This window comes from Ornithodoros turicata, chromosome 2, assembly GCF_037126465.1.
Source record: "Ornithodoros turicata isolate Travis chromosome 2, ASM3712646v1, whole genome shotgun sequence".
NCBI lineage: Eukaryota > Metazoa > Arthropoda > Arachnida > Ixodida > Argasidae > Ornithodoros > Ornithodoros turicata.
The window spans coordinates 87,409,859-87,426,783 of record NC_088202.1 but is presented as its reverse complement, the minus strand read 5'-3'; the positions used below and the strand labels follow the sequence as shown (position 1 = coordinate 87,426,783).

Here is a 16,925-nt window from a genome sequence, read left to right as displayed (position 1 = left end):
AAGTATTTCCAGACGCACAAGATGGAAGCAACGCTAGAATTCGCGGATAACGTCTACTCTCTGAAAACACCGAAAGAGTTCAACATTCCAGAACCTTTTTTAAAGCTGCTACAGTTCACACCCGTCGAGGGGCAAGAAGGAACTCTGCGCACCTCGCTCCCTGTAACGCGTCAATTTTCTTTCGTGATCAAGACGAAAATTCCTCGATCATTGCAAGTACATCTACCTCCCGGCTATTATGCTACGCCCCAAGCACTTCTGGATGCGATTAACCAACGCGTTGGTGAACGCGTGCACTTCAGCTTCGATCGAGCCGAACAGAAATGTAAAATTCGGCTTTCCGAGGGAACCTCCACCCTAAGACTTTCCGAGTACCTGGCCGTGCTTTTGGGTTTCGAATCGCGTACCCTGTTCACATGGGAGGAGGAGGGTGCCACGAGCTCAGTCGAGGTACTCCTGGAACCTCCATTTCACAACATAATCGTCTACACGGATATCGTAGAACCCACCTACGTGGGGAGCGGAAAAAAACCGATATTAAAAATACTACCCTTTTATTACGAGAAAGACAAGCACGTCGTTACCTACACGTTAGATAACATCCAGTATTTTAACCTGTCTCAATTCGAAATTCCCTCAGTGACGATCGTTCTCGCAGACGAAACGGGAAGACGTTTACCGTTGCGATCTAAAGGTAGAACCAATCTAACGTTGCATTTCAAATATGTACCGTAATTCTTCAAAAATAATCCCCGTGTATACGGGTCCCCTTTTTCAACGCGGTGGCGGTGTGTTGAGCAACATATCCAAATTTATTGTACCCATCTGGCAACAAATAAAACCTATCGCCAAGAAAACGTTAAAGCGCTTGGCGCGAAATTTGGCCGACGGCGAAGGAATATCGCGCGCAGTAAAAAAAACAGCAATTGCGACGGGGAGAGACGTGTTGGATTCCATGCAGGGCTCGGGGAAGAACAATGGGAGGATACGCCGCAAAAGACAACAAAAAGCCACACCTGTCGAAGCACCTGCAGACATCTTTGGTTCTTTTTGAGCGAGAGGGTCACATATCCACTTCGCTCCCGTCATGACGTCAACGAAAGGAAAAATACAGACTCAACGGTCACCGCATTGTCTTACGAGTGACGTGATGATATTCGACCGCCCTTCTGTTCAATACGGAGTGGAAGATACTTCGTACCAACTTTTTTATCCGGTCAACGGAGTAAATAATTCCGTGATCGAGTTTTGTATTCAAAATTTACAAAGGGCGCACTTGGATCTCTACGGTAGCTTTGTGTCTTTGACCGCGCGCATTGTTCGCGACGACGGGGAAGAAATGGACGAGAAAGATGTCGTTTTCCCAATAAACCATCTGTTGAGCGGCATGTTTAAGACGGTCACCGTTTATGCGAACAACAAGCTCGTCAGTTCCAACGAGTTGTACGCCTACAGGAGTATTTTGGACGTCGTGCTACATTCCACGCCTATGGCTCAAGAAACAGTGCACGCGGCTGGACTCTATGTCGAGGACGACGAACATTTAAAGAACGATTACGACGTCTCGTCTCGCGGTCCGAAACAACGTTACGAAGCGACGAAGGGTGGAAAATACTTTAACCTGGTCGGTCAGATCAATACCGACCTGTTCCAACAGCCGCGACTGATGCTACCTGCCGTCGAAATTCGCATCATTTTCCTATTAAACAACGACGAATTTAAACTCGTATCGGTCCCCAAAGACAAGAAAACGTACAATTACGAGGTGGACATTAAAGAAATGACGTTACACTTGAAAAAGGTGACGCTGGCACCTTCCCTGTTTTTGGAATACGAGCGGCGCCTTCAGAGCACACCTGCTATCTACGTCTTACGCGGATTGGAAACCAAAGTGCGGAGTTTGAGTGCCGGGAGCTTGGACGCTCACTTTGAAAACGTTTATCCCGAAAGGGTGCCTTCCAAATTATGCGTCGTCCTGCTCGCCACGTCCGACTTTCTCGGTGACATCCAGTCGAACCCCTACAAATTCCGCCATTACGACCTGTCTCATTCGATGCTCTCCGTGGACGGTCAGCAAGTGCGAGCCGAGTACGACTTTCAGAACGACCTCGTCAAAATTCCCTACTTTAACTTCTTGCAAGAACTGGGAGAGAAACATTTCAAGTATAGCTACGACCGATTTAAAACGAACGGGTTCCTTCTCTACTTCAACTTGGACGTGGACAAGTGTTCTTCTCCTTCGCATTTGAACGAGTGGCGAAAAGGAAACGTTCGCCTGCAATTACGTTTCGCTAAAGCCCTTCCACACGCGGTCACCGTCCTCTTGATTTCCGAGTGTCCCAAGCTCATGTGCGTCGACAAGGACCGCACGGTCACCTTCCCATAGAACAAATGTACGAGAGCGACATCTTGGAACTCGTGTCCCTGAACCCCCTCGCTTCCTCCATGCTGAGAGGCATTTGCGCTTCCGACGAAGCCTTCGTTTTACGCAAGCCCGGCTATTTATCCTTCAAGGAATTGGCGTCGGTCATATGATCGTCGACGATGATGAGCGTGGCGCGCGACGTATCCCACTCGCGAGGTAGCTCCTTGGTAAATTTTACGGAGTCCCCAAATTCGTCCTGCATGCTCGGTGACGCATATTTCTGCACGTAGAATATTTGCGAGGGAGGCTTGTCCACGACGTTGTTCAGGTTCCTCAACACGTTCGTTACGAATGTGGATTTACCGCACATGGAGGGGCCGCTTAAAATACAACGAAAAGGATGGCGGAAACGAAAAGGTTCGGGGTTAGACATGACGTGTGTGCACACGTTGCGCGAAGAAAAAGAAGAGACTGAGACTCGTAGAGAAATACATCGCTTTTATTTACACGACGTCGTCGTCGTCCTCTAGGTCGGAACTGCGTTCCCAATACAGATTATCCAGACTAAAGGTGGACTTTTTTCTCGTCAGTCTGTCCGCCGCTAAGATGCGGTCGAGCGTCTTCATCTTGTCCTGACACATTTCTTGACGTGCTTGCAACCATTCCAGGCGGTGGACTTGAAAAGCTTCCTCCACGATGCCGCGAATAAATTCGCGAAGTTCTTCGTTTTTTGTCTTTTCCTGGCGACGGCGAGAAACGCAGGAGAATAAACCACACATGGTGTTTTCCAAGTATTGGTCTGAATGATAACGCGCGGATAGCGCGCTCTCCCTTTATACGGCGCTTCCAAATAAAAAACGTAAAGAAATGGGCGTCAGAACGAAAGCGAATCCTCCACCACCACCGCCACCACCGTGCTCGAAGCGCATGCGCGAGACGTGAAGGGCGACGAGACCAAAACCGAAACGTCCGACGGCAGACGTGGTGGCGCTGCGAGCGCGCGAGACGTGAAGGGCGACGAGACCAAAACCGAAACGTCCGACGACAGACGTGGTGGCGCTGCGAGCGCGCGAGACGTGAAGGGCGACGAGACCAAAACCGAAACGTCCGACGGCAGACGTGGTGGCGCTGCGAGCGCGCGCGCGTGTGACGTATGCTCCGCGGAGAGGGCGCCAGATTCAGTTTTCTGTTTGCCTCTCGTCGGGTGCGGACGTCTGGCGCGTCGCTCGTATCGTGACCGTTGATGTGCTGGTGAACTCTTTAGTCATGTAAAGAAGATGGAGGGCGGTGTGTGTGCACACAGATATGCTTGGATGTCGGTGAGTTGTCGTTTTAATACTTCCTCTTCTGTTGACGCGTTTACCTACCCCCTAACTGCGATTACTTGTCAGCGTGTATTGGAGTAGTGTATGTTTGTCGATTTACCTTGTTGCGATTAGCAGAAAGTCTTCCCCTTGTTGTTATTATTCTTGTCCGTGCATGCCCAAACATGTTCGCAATTCCCTTGTACGCCATTCTGTCAATGACCCTTGTTGCTATACTCGTCGGTGCATGCCCGCACATATTCGCGATGGTGAAAATTTTGTGTGTGTGTGTGTGTGTGCCTGTTTTCGCGCGTGTTTTCCCCTCGTTAGCACTTTTTTTGTTTTGTTTCTTTCTGCATTCCACGGAAGTCCCCATGATGACAGCGGTGCTGCCACCTGACGTGATGCTTTCCGACCTGCCTGGTGTGACGCTTTGCAAATGGCGGCGCCCATGGGCTGATGCTGTTACCGAACCTGGACTGACACATTAATGAATTGAATGTGTATAGTAATGACTTGAATTATTAAATGAGTTTAGAAAGTGCATTTATGCGTATGTGCGCTTCTTTTCGTGTGTCTCATTATAGAATAACACGACTTAACGATAATTTGATATTTTCCTCCTCTCTCTCTCTCGTTGGAATGAATAGTAATTGAATTTATTAATTGAAAATTATATTCTACGCTCTATTATCACATTCTTATGCGTGTATGAGCGATTTTAAGTGAAAAAATTGAAAAAAAAATTTTAAAAAAATTTGGTGGGGGTGCAAATTGCAAAATTGGGGGTAACAGGGGGGGTGAGAGAGGATGAAGGTGTCATGTTGCTCGTTAAGTCGTGTTTATCCAATACTACTATGACCAGGGTTTCGAGTTTTCGGAGTTTATTATTTATCGATAATTCGAATTATTTTGTCTTTTTTTTTTTTTTTTGCAGCTAAGCTAATAAGTGAAATTCGGACAAAAAGCTACGACTGAGAAACGACGTACGTACTCACACAAATAACTAGGTATATTAGAGGCTGCCTTGCAGAAACGCTCGCTGTTATGATGCTGAACTTGCAGGCAGCGACATCTGTATTACAGTCGCCTGGCGATGTGAAAATTTCGAAATATTCGTTGAGATATTCACAGGGCAGCTTTAGCTTGCGTACCCTATTGCTGTCTGCGTTGCAACAGGTAGTTGCCATTTCAAGAAGACAATCTGCATGCCATCTGTGCTCCTAATGCACTTCGAGGAAGGGCAAACATTATTCGTACACATACAAAAAAGGAACAGGAAAACCCTAGGGGGGACATATTTATTAGAAACAGAGGAAAAAAGGAGGAAAGGTCAGCTAAACGGCGAAAAACCCTAGGCTCTAGACCTTTCCAAGCAAACTTCAGAAATGACCGAAATTGCCTCAAATGCTCTTATGTCAAGTAGCCCAGTGCCCTTATGCACGACTCCAATGTGGAGGTGCCTCTGAGCAGTAGAGATCCCTCACATTGCACAGTGGATTTGGGGCAAGAGATGCATCCATCCTTGTCGTGGGGCCGTAACACGCGATACGAGGCAATCTTGACAAGAAAAGCAGCGAACCTCTTCAGCCAGTCATCGGGGAGTGTATCTTCTTGCTGAGCTCTCGATTGCAGGAACTCTCACAAGCGGAATTTTTCAAATAAATCCAAATTGCTTTAAATTTTACCGGCATATGTTTTTCGAATTTTTTTATAAAAAATAAATAAATAGATAAATAAAACCCGGAACCCTAGCTATGACGCATAGGAGACCGTTTGGCAACAACTTGTCTCCATATACACCAACTGGGACTATTTGGCATAATTGGAAGTTTCAGCTCTGCTGCTCACCAATGGAAGTGCTTCGAAGCATTGACAGACCATTAACCTCGTCGGAAATATCGGCGGGTGAAGAGCAAGATGGGGCGGGGGATATGTTTATTCGGAGCAAGAAGAGAAAACAGGAAAAGTCAGCCAGGCTGATGCCGGCTTGCTATAAAAAAAAATCAGACAATCAGAGCAATGAACAGGAAGCAGGAGTGAAGAGCAGGCTCCCTATATACGTAGTCACTGGAGGTATCCTGTACAGCCGCTCACGGGAATTCGGCAGAAGAGGCGTTTAGAGTAATAAAATCCGAAGGTGGGGCTCAGGAGTCAGGATCCTCATGTGGATGAAGGCTGCCATCCGCCACTCCACAAAACGATCCGCCCGTGAACTTGGGAAGATCTCGTACAAGGGCCCGCCTACACGCACTATGCTGAGGAGCGTAAGTAACGTTTCTTCGAGAAACAGGCGTCATTCCTGCAGTATGAAGGACGTCGCAGGTGTACCTGTGAAATCACCTCGATAGTCAGCATCATTCCGTCCTACCAGCCTATTGTTATCTTGAAATCGCACATACTGGTTTCTGGCACCATGACCTTTACCATGCCCCCGCAACGAGGGGCTTTAGAAGTGGGCGATGTTCAATGGATTGTATTATAAGACCTCATTACACATGTAGAAGAGACAACGACCTTACACTTTCTGTATTCCACGACATGAAGAAGGACAGCAACCTAGACAGAAGGTAGGTTGAAGAAGGACAGACAGGGCTTGCATGGGGGATCCCCACACTTTTGACGTCACAGTTAGGGCACTTCTTTGGATCGCTGTATATCGTCCAGACAAGTCAGTGTTACGAGAATATCCAAGAGTGACACAAGCCAGGGACAGAGGCCAGGAGTTTCGTTCTTTGGGGCAGTCACAGGCCATCACAGGAGGTTACCGCTGTGTGCGTTCATATAAGATATTTTTGTGTGTGTCTGTGGTGGTTTGAACACCGCAGGGCTTCGGTCCCCACTGTGAGGTGACTCATTATTATATTTCACCACATTACCGCCAGCCATGCGGTAGAGTATAGGCCCTGGCGATGAAACTGCTCAATCATCATCGTTAAGAAAGTTGTTGTTGTTGTTTTGGGGTGGGATTAGGGAGTTTTTGTGGGGCAGGGGGTGTTCAGGGGTGTGGGGAGGTGCTAGGAAAATTCCTTACACAAGCTACCAAAGCAAAACAGCTAGAGTCCCGGAAGGAGGTGTTATCTCTCCGCTCATGTTTAATGACGAAATGGCTGCATGCTGTCTGGACGGTTCCGAGCGGCGTTTCCATCATCCTGAACACAGACGACATTTGCGTGTGATCTTTGAGAAAGTAGTAGCCAGCCCTACACCGTCATCCTTCAGTGTGCCCTAGAAGTCCTCGAAGTCTTCCTTGTTTAGAGAGGTATGGACCTGTCACTTAAACATAAAGAAAAAAGAAGACGCAACATTTGTGATGCTGATGTCTGTAACGCTGCCAACTGGTGCTACAAGGTATAGTGCCACATAGGGGTACCTCTCAGCCTCAGAAAAAAGAGAAAAAAAAAAGAGCAAACTTCTTTCCGTTAAGGTGCTACTACAGACTAAATCCCGTGTCGTGCAGAACCCTCTCTCGCCTTATACGTTTATCTCATTGCAACCTACGTGTCACGTACTCAAGGCTTCTGGGTTTTTGGTATTTACCGTTTAACCTGATCCCTTTTTGCAGCTAAGTAGAGTCGGCAATTTGGGTAAATTAAGTGTTGCGTGTACTTATGCATTGGAAATGCGAGTTTCGTTTCTCGACGATTTTTACCGAGTGTCTTCACGTGTAAAATATTACCACCGAAAAGTGCCTGTTCGTATTGAGCGAAATAACTATCGGTTTTTCACGCCGAACTTCTGAAAAATTAAACGCCTTAACGCTGAAACCCTACCCTTACTGTATTATCCTAAAATATTTTTTCCTACTTGGCCCTGCCGTGCCACAAAAATAATTTCTGGTTTTGAGAAGTATGACGTTACAGTGTGCGCAACCTGCCACCCATCTGGCAACACTGCGCGTGCAAGACCCATTTCTCTCTCCTCGTCACAGTTGCTGGCTGTCTTCCAACGTATGGCCCGAGAGCGGAGACCAGGCCAGAGGACATATGCCAGACAGCGGTATGACGTCACCTACTCCGAGAGAAACGGAAACTACGACGCTTTGCCGGTTCTTTAAAAAAACGGAGGAAATGCGTAATGTTCACTGACAACATTTATATTTTGCCCACTCTGAGCGAAGTCGATTTATAACACAAAATAAAATAACAATTTCTTTTTTTTTTGTCCAGAGTGGCGGAGTTTAGACAGTGCTGTGGAAAGAATAAAACTCTTCATCTATCAACATAAGAAGACTAAACAAGCTAGTGGCGCATTTGTGTCTGTGTCCCCCAACCCACCTATATTTCTTTCTGCCAATAGATCCCCCCCTTATGAGCCCCTGTGTCTTTGCTTTCCCCTACTGTTTCTGTCTTCCTCAGGCTCAAGGATATGCTACCCAATATGGGCCTTCGTGTCTGTGCCCTCCCCAACTCTCTCTGTCTTCCTCAAGCTCAAGGATATGCTACCCATATTTGAGCCCCCGTGTCTGTGTGCTCTCCAACTGTTTCTATCTTCCTCAAGCTCAAGGATATGCTACCCGTATGAGACTCCGTGTCCATGTCCCCCAAACTGTTTCTGCCTTCCTCGAGCTCAATGATATGCTTCCCTTATGAGCCCCCGTGCCTTTGCCTTCTCCTACTGTTTCTGTCTCCCTCAGGCTCAAGAATATGCTACCTAATATGGGCCTTCGTGTCTGTGTCCTCCCCAACTCTCTCTGTCTTCCTCAAGCTCAAGGATATGCTGCTGTCTCCATTTATGTATAGACTACCTCCTCCGGCTACTCGAGCATATGGTGTTCGTGGTTCCGATATTGAAATGTTGTGGAGTTGTGGAAGTTGGAATATCCGTACGTCTATCGGTTGATACATGGAGCTGTGCAGGACTTTGAAGCGTTGAAAATTGCGGCAGTTGTTGGTCTTGACATGCCCACGGAATACATATCAAATTAGACATTTCAATTTTTCATGAATTCGCGTTCTCAATGCAAAAGTTCCTCCCTGCTTGCAGATTGGCGAGTATGTTCCGAACCTTGTGAAAGTATATTGTTAAAAGAATAAAACTATCCAATGTTCATGCTAAAACTATCAAACAATGAAAATAAGTCAACATTTCCAAAAATGCAACGTAGTACGAGTTGAATATTCAACAGCATATTGTTCCAGCTGATATTCATGAAGGGCCATAACGACGTGGATTTAAAATGCATCGATCACCCACGAAGAAATAGAATGCGATGTGGAATAATCCACACGGTGCAGAAATATGAGATATCATTAAAACGTGGTTAGAACGCGTGCATAAATTATGATGTTGGACATATTATCTCCACATTTTAGCTCCGACTCGAAGCAATTCATTGCAATTTCTTTCAGCGTTACAGCACGGGACAAGGAAGGGCGTTTTTTTCTTTGGCGTTTCGTTTTTCCGATCTTGCTTTCTTCGTTCTGATGTGCCATCACTACTTTATTGCGTTTATAGATGATGCATACCGTGTTCTATGCTGTGAAGGGTAATCTATAAGGATTTATGTATCTTCACAAATATGGTGATATTACCGACAGAGAGAAAGAGAGAAACAAACTGGTATGCTCAAGCGTAACGTTGTAATTCCTTATTCCTAAATGGTGCCTCATATAGTGATGATGATGATGATGATAACAATGATAGAGAAAAGAGTGGACGTAAGCCTCGACAAAGTCGAGCAGGCTACCCCAGTACATACAGTTGGTTATAAAAGGAAAATTCCTCTTCTTCAGATTGAGAGAAATCTTTGCTGTTTAAAATTTACGGCATCACGGCATGCACGTTATAGAAATGAACGTAGGTAGTACGTGCGTAATTAAAAATGTCTGCGAGGATACGCTCTTGAGCTCCCCTTCGTTGCACTATGAGCGGGAGGTGAGCAATTCTACTCCCTTGCTGTCCTCGGGTCGGGGGGGGGGGAGGTATATTTATTAGAACAAAGAAAAAAGGAGGAAAGGTCAGCCAAACGCAACGTCGGCTTGCTATTCCGCAAAGAAAAAAGAAAAATAAATGAAAGAAGAATAAAATAAACAAAAAGAAAAGAAAAGAATTAGGAAATAAAGGATAAACTAACGAACGGTGAAAGATGAAGGATGAGATCGATTAAAGACAAAGATGACTTTTAAAAAAAGGTGTCTAACAAACGGTGAAAGAAGGATGAGATGTATTAAAGGGAAAAAAAAAGACTCTAAAAAATATGAGGTTTATGCGTTGAGGGTGAGAGTGGGGCACTGAAGAATGAGATGGCACGACTTGAGTTCACAGACTGTTCATGAGACCTGTGTCGCTCAGGAACGTCAAAATTGCTTTGGTCACAGACCGCTGTTTGGGATGTCGTACTGGGCCGAGCAGAGTGGCCAGAGAGAAGTCTGTGCACCGCAGCTCGAGTAGGCGTCGTATGAGCGTGGCTCGAGGGGTGTCGAGTCTGTGACGGTCGAGGAGAAGATGTGGAAGCTTCAACTCAGCTTCAACAACGCAAGTGGGGCAAGTTTGGCCAAGTGGAGAAGACCCATTTTACAGAGAAGCAGAGGTGCCCTGGCTACATTAAGTCGTAGTAGGTGCAGAATGGACGCTTCTCGACGCGAGCAGTGGTGTGTGGCAAAGAAATCCATCGACGTGTCGATGGACCGGAGATGATCGTTCAATCGGACAGCGTCCTCTTGAAACTGTCCAGTTCCGCTGTGGCGGATTCGGCGTATCTATAATCGACACGCTGAGGCTGAAAGTGGTAGTGAACAGTTGTTGAAGGTGACGTCCCCATGGGCCCAACGTGTTAAGGCGTCTGCGCGGGTGTTTCCGTGCAGGCCGGTGTGACTGGGTACCCATTGGAAACACAGACTATGACCCGAGGATAGAAGTCGGTTGTATGTTGTGATTATCATGGTGTCGAGGCCGCCGATTGTTCTGGTACAATAATTTGCCAGAACATTTAGCGCCGCCTTACTGTCCGTGAACACAGTCCAAGAGCCAGGCGCTGATTCCGCAATGTGGATCAACGCGGTCAGTATGGCGAAGACCTCGGACTCGGTAGATGACGTTCCGTAGGGGAGTTTCTGCGCCGCTTCAAGGTTTTCATGTGGCATTTGTGACCGCATACAGACGCGACTTCCGTGCCCTTTCTGCAGCTCAAGTGGCACAAACCAGGACTTTCACTTTTTTTTTCGCCAATTCCGTATTGATAGTGCTTTGCAGTCCCAAAGGCACTACGAGATCTAAGAGAACACAAGAGCCATGGAACAGAGGAACAGACAACGTTCGTTTTCGAAATTGTTTATGAACCACATTTCCAGCTGAACAACGATGCACATTCTCAATCTCGGTACAAAACATAGTGATGGTAGAGCGCTATATCGACTGAAGTCCACCCTTAGGTAACATCTCATTACGGCCGAAGTCTTATTACGGCCGAAAATCCTTTAATTCCCAAGTGTCTCGTTACGGCCAAATCTCATTACGGCCGAAGGTAGTCTCATTTCGACCGAAAATGTTTCATTACGGCCAAAAAGAAAAAAGAAGCATCCACCATATTAGCAATCGCTGTGTTTTATGCTTCCCAAAGTGTGCCCGAGGCAGTGTGCCCCCACGGCTTGTGTCGCACACAATGGTTGATGCACACAATATCGCGACAGTGTTTCATGCATCCCTCGTGAAAAATGTTTTTATTGTCATATGTGTCACACAATATTTGTATGTGTTACGCCATTTTCTCTCAGTATTCAAGCAACATACTACTCGTTGGTTCTGTAAGCAAACTGTGTGTGTGTGTTCTGAAACGTTACTCCACAAGGGAGCCCACTGTGAGCTCCAGGAGCCACATGACCTATGACCATGATCTTCTCGCCCACTATAGCTGCCTTCTACAATTTGCGTCCACCTGAAATTTAAAAAAGGTACATAAGGCGCTGAACAAAATGACATATGATCTTGTTTGATGATGACCATAAGACATATGCTGTCAAGCAGACTTTTTTTATATATTCAAAACATATTCAAGAATTATGGACAACAATGACAATTACGTCATAATGATGCAGCTGCATAGCCAGGAAAATATTTCAGGAGGTGTTTTATGAGGCTTTACATGGGGTAGAGGAGTCCCCCTCGTCAGTGCTTTATCCAGACCCCCCTACACCCCCCTAACTTTTTTGCCTGTGCACCCCCTACAGGGGGTGCCCTTGCGATTTCAGCTTCAGACACGTCTGTAATGATATGTTAAGCTGTAATGACGTAACTATAATGATGACCTCCCTCCACAATTTTTTCCAACACCCCTCTCGTGCTTATGATTCTGGATAAACCACTGCCCCTCGTTCATTTTCGTGGGGCACTACATTAGAGCTTATGCCACTGCACTGATGTCACAATGTTATAACTGTGTGTCACTCTGGGCATTCGGAATTCCTCTAAGGTACAATATGTAAATTCAGAGTCAGTATATCCGAAGGGTAAGCATGAGATGTTACCTGCAGGCTTTATGCTGAAACGCATGTGCGCAAAACACTTCCGCCGTAGTGGGCGACGTCGTTAGTGTAATCATACATGCAGGACAATTGCGGGCACATGGGGTAGTGGCAGCAACCTGAAAACGATACATTTTCTAGTTATATATGAGTAATAAAAAATATACATTCCCACATCTTTTGTTTTGTCGTTTGTAAGAAGCGCTAGTAAGGGAACAGCACTTGGTTGGTCACATGCAAGCCACAACGCGTGAGGTGCCGATATTCCGATTACGCGATCAAAAATTAAAAGTCTAGAACCATGCACACTTCCCCATGCAACTACTTCCCCAGCATCGTGAGACATGACACCCATGACATGACACCATGTATTCACGTACGGTGTAATGTGAAATGATATCCAGGAATGAAAAAGATGCCAACATACCTGTAATCCTGTGTCTCATAAGTTTGCTTCGTTTCGCAGCTACCATGAAGTGCAATGCACGATTTAAAAGTTTCGTTTCGCCCACATTGCTGCACATTTCCCAAGCGTCACGCAATCCCACGTGACCTCTTTTTGATTAGTGAAAATAACCCGCGTCATGAACGTGCATGTTCATCTCAGCGCTAATCACGTTTTGCATGCTATAGAAGGAGGGGGGATCAATACTCTTCCTTTCGTGTTTCGATATCTTATTATACTCTCACACTCACACTTCGGAAGTTCGGATGGGGTCTAGCAAAGTTGGGTATCTCGTTCCTTGTGTTAGCGAGCAGTTGTAGTTTACGACGCAATAATATTATCTATCGATTTGTAGTGCTGTAACGTGCAAATTAGCGGATTTAAGCGGCACTTTATTTTCCGTCGTTGTCTTTCGAGCAGCGCGTATTGTTCCGGTGAAAATTGAGTTGAATGAATCGTCACAGTCACAACGTATATCGCGCTGTGCTGACCAAGACCGAGAACCAAGAATTGTGGTGAGTTATGCTTTCGTAGACTGTCTGGCTTAGCAGTGTGTTATCCACGCATAGTTGCATTCTCATACGAGTAATTTGACTGAATCAAAACAGCCGAAGTGCCTGTAATAGATGTAGCTCGGTATGTGTTAGTAGATTTGCACCGTTTGTAGTTCGTTGCGCGTTTAGGAACAACAAATTCATTCGAAGTTAAGACACCGGTAATGCCGCACCGTACAGCAGCATTTATCATTGTGAGCCATATTTCATTTGTTTGCCGTCTATTTGTTCAAAAATAAAAGCACAAGTCGGCATACTTGAATTGATCTCCTCGAATTGCTTACCGCGAACATCTGCAAATGTTGCGCAGGCTTTTGCACTGTATTAAGCGCAAAAGCATATCTGATTACAGTAAATATTTCAAGAGGAAGTCATTTAAGTATATTGTTATTTATAGGTATTTTCCATTCCAGTCATGTTATGTGGGTACGCGAAGGATTCGAAAACAACAACAACAACAACAACAACATGGCTAACAGGATGTTGCTGCCCAGGGAGTCTTGGGTGAAGAGGTGAGCTGTTGAGATTACCAATTGTATCACACGGTTCTGTTGGAAGTGAAAAATTGTGTAGTAGTACACGAGAGTTAATTCGTGCACTACTTTTATAAGAAGAAACGAGAAAAGGAAAGTCATGCATGCATCATTTCATGAATTGTAATGTATCACTGTTTCATATTCACATGTTTCCATTAAGTGAATGAACTAATGCAACTAGATTCATCTCATGGTTATGCATTGTGTTTACCTGGAAGTCACATTTTTAAGGCTTGTCATTTTTTGTCTAGATGAAGGTTTATGTTAGCCTTGTATGAAATAACGGACACATATCAACATGTATGCAGCTTGTGCACATTAAACCAGCCATGTATAGTCAAATGCCTGTTTTTTTAAATATTCTAGCCTATTCACGGTTTCTCTTTGCTTATTGCAGGTCTACTCATTCCAGAAGCAAGAATTGTACCATTGTAAAGCGAATGGAAATAAACTGACGTTGACTGAGATAAGTGTTCCTTCTTGGCCAATGACTGTAGGATGTCTCCAAAAAACGTCACAACAAAGCCGATGTTCATCTAGCTCTCCACAAGTAGCCTGCTGCTTCACAGTAACATCAACACTACCTTTGGGGTGCACGCATTACACAATATGCTGCATTGTGCTGTGGTATGATAACATACTGATTGTCTCACAATATGTTTATATATATGATAAGGGCCCTAAGGTCACACTGTATGGCTTATACCCTCTGGAATGTATATCCATACCTGGCTGCAACTTTGCATGTCAATGCACGTTACAGTACACATTTTGACTTTTGGCCGTTATGAGACATCTTCTGCCGTAATGAGACTACATTCGGCCGTATTGAGACTTTGGCCGTAATGAGACACTTGGGGATTAAAGGATTATCGGCCGTATTGAGACTTTCGGCCGTATTGAGACATCGGCCGTAATGAGACTTCGGCCCTAATGAGATACAATCCACCCTTATGCGTGGCGAAAATGTGTCGTCTCGCGGTCACACATTTTCTCTTACTTCCTTCATTTGCGTACATTGCATAATTGTCTTCTGCCCATAAAAACATCTTTGTGGAGCAAATATCACGTTTTCCTTTGTTTTGAAAAATATTTGCAGTTGCAAATTAGCACCACGTAACCTCAGGCACAAAGCAACACTAAGCTCACTCGCCTGTCTTCTCATTTCATAACAACCAACAGCGTTTTTCGTTTCTTTTTTCTTGTTTGGTACGGTAAAAAAAAAAACTTCTTTGGAGGTGAACAAATTATCGCGCTATCACGGCACCTGGTCCTAGGAATGCGACTCGGCCACAGTCCAGTTTCACGGGGAAGATAAGCCGAGTGCAGCTCGCCATCCTTAGCATTTAGTGTCCTCGCACCATTTGCGTCGTTATGAGCGGAAACATTCAGCGGTCGCTGCATTTGCAGCACAGCTCACAATTTCTCACTCTCCTCATAAACGTCCCGAATTCGGAGCTCTTAATGTTTAACTTCGCTGTGGGCCGCTTGGTTCGCTAATGCACCCGAGAGGAGTTAGCTGTCTGGCTTAACGACGGAAATGTGTTTTCGTCGGTCACAGTACGGCGAAAGTATATATACAGCCCCGGATTCACGTGACACAGCAAATTAGATGAGTAGCCAGGTATCCTAACTTTTAACGGTGTTATATGTACTTACAAAGCGCCACTGAAGACTAATCGAAAACTAACAGGCAGAATCCGAATTCGTGGGATGTTTTATGGCTGCACCATTGTGAATAACCGCGACATATAAAATAAAACATCGAAGAATACGCAAGAGAGGAAGAAAACTGTTGTGTGTCTTTGTATGACAGAGCCTTGAGGCTAACCTAACCTCACCTAACCTAACCTAAGGCTTCATCTTCAACATTGGAGGTTTGACGAAGTGACGCTGATTTTCTCTTTCCAGTATATTTCAGGGAAATACAGTTTCGTATAGTCTTGACATCGAACTGGAAGTCCGAGCTCATGTACCCAAACACACATCGTGAAAACACCCGAGTACTGCACCATAAATATGTTTATAAGTTGATCGTGCACTCCCACCCGAGTGCTCGTCAGTCCGGCTCAAGGAAGTGACAGAAATACCGATTCCATTTTAAGAACTACACCAGGTTCGTGGATAATATACGCGCTATAGTCTTCGCTTTGCAACATTCCTACGTGGGGATCTGCGGTGAACTGTAAGAGACTAACAGCACAAGCACAATAGCCAAACAAAATAATAATAATAATAATTGGGGGTTTACGTCGCGAGACAACTGAGATCATGAGCGACGCCACAGCGGTCGGTCTGTGGATTGCTTTTGCACACCTGAGGGTTCTTTAACGTGCGATGAAAGCTCACCACACGGCACCCCGTATTTAACGTCCCTCGCGGAAGACGACGTGTCCAAGTAACTTGTACCCTGCCACCAAGTTGCTGGCGTCCTCGGCCGGGTTCGAACCCGCGATCTCCGGATCAGAAGGCGAACACGCTACCGACTGAACCACCGAGGCCGGTAACCAAACAAAAGAAGCACGAAAAAGTGCGCTGAGGTTCGTCGAACAGTAATGACAGCTACAGCCATTTCAAACATTTCATTTATAGCTTTACACAAATCACGGACTTGACAATCATTAATATTAGGCACTAAATTATGTAGCACAATTTCAGTTTCAAATATTTCCCGAGAAGAAACGTGCTGATCTGCCCGTCATTGTAGACGCTAGTTTTTTTTTTTCTCTTTTTTTTTCTTCTCTCTTTCTTCTCTCACTTTGCAACGCTGTCATTTCACTTCCTGTAACGACTCTATGCGCTCCCGTGCATATTTGTGAAGTGCATTAGCTGAGCACTCGAACCACGCAATGTGTGCTGCAGGAATATCTGCGGAAGCACCGCTTAGATAGACGAAATTAGTGGAAATCACAAGTGCTGTTTGCGTAATTGCATTTGCGAACACGCGATCACACGAGTGTGCGCATGATGTCCTTCAGTCTGCGTTTTGTGGATTCGGTGAACAGCACTAGTTCCAGAAAGAAGAGCCTTTCAAATTAGGTTTGCATGTCGTTCTGACCCGTGCACTTTCCAGGCACAGTCGTTCATCTTCAGAGTATTATGCTGCTGGCGTTGTCTGCCTCATTCTCTTTAGTTTCGAACACGATGTGTGCTCTGTGCAACTTCATCGCACTTTGCGGTGTAGCGGGTTTCGTAAGTGCACATCTCTCACTGTCTGCGTGTGTACCTGCGAGACAGGGTTGTGGTATTGATATGCTCT

General features: G+C 45.5%; 1 protein-coding gene and 1 long non-coding RNA gene across 2 annotated transcripts in view; both read left to right on the top strand.

Annotated features, from left to right (window-relative positions):
* Nucleotides 1–16,925, top strand: part of LOC135385688 (acetylcholine receptor subunit alpha-like) — a 341,733-nt gene that overhangs the window by 79,453 nt on the left and 245,355 nt on the right. The gene's annotated exons all lie outside the window — the stretch shown is intronic.
* LOC135383820 (uncharacterized) lies at nt 3,522–4,215 on the top strand. Its single transcript, XR_010420084.1, has 2 exons — nt 3,522–3,684; nt 4,039–4,215. It is a non-coding gene; the product is annotated as an uncharacterized LOC135383820 (long non-coding RNA).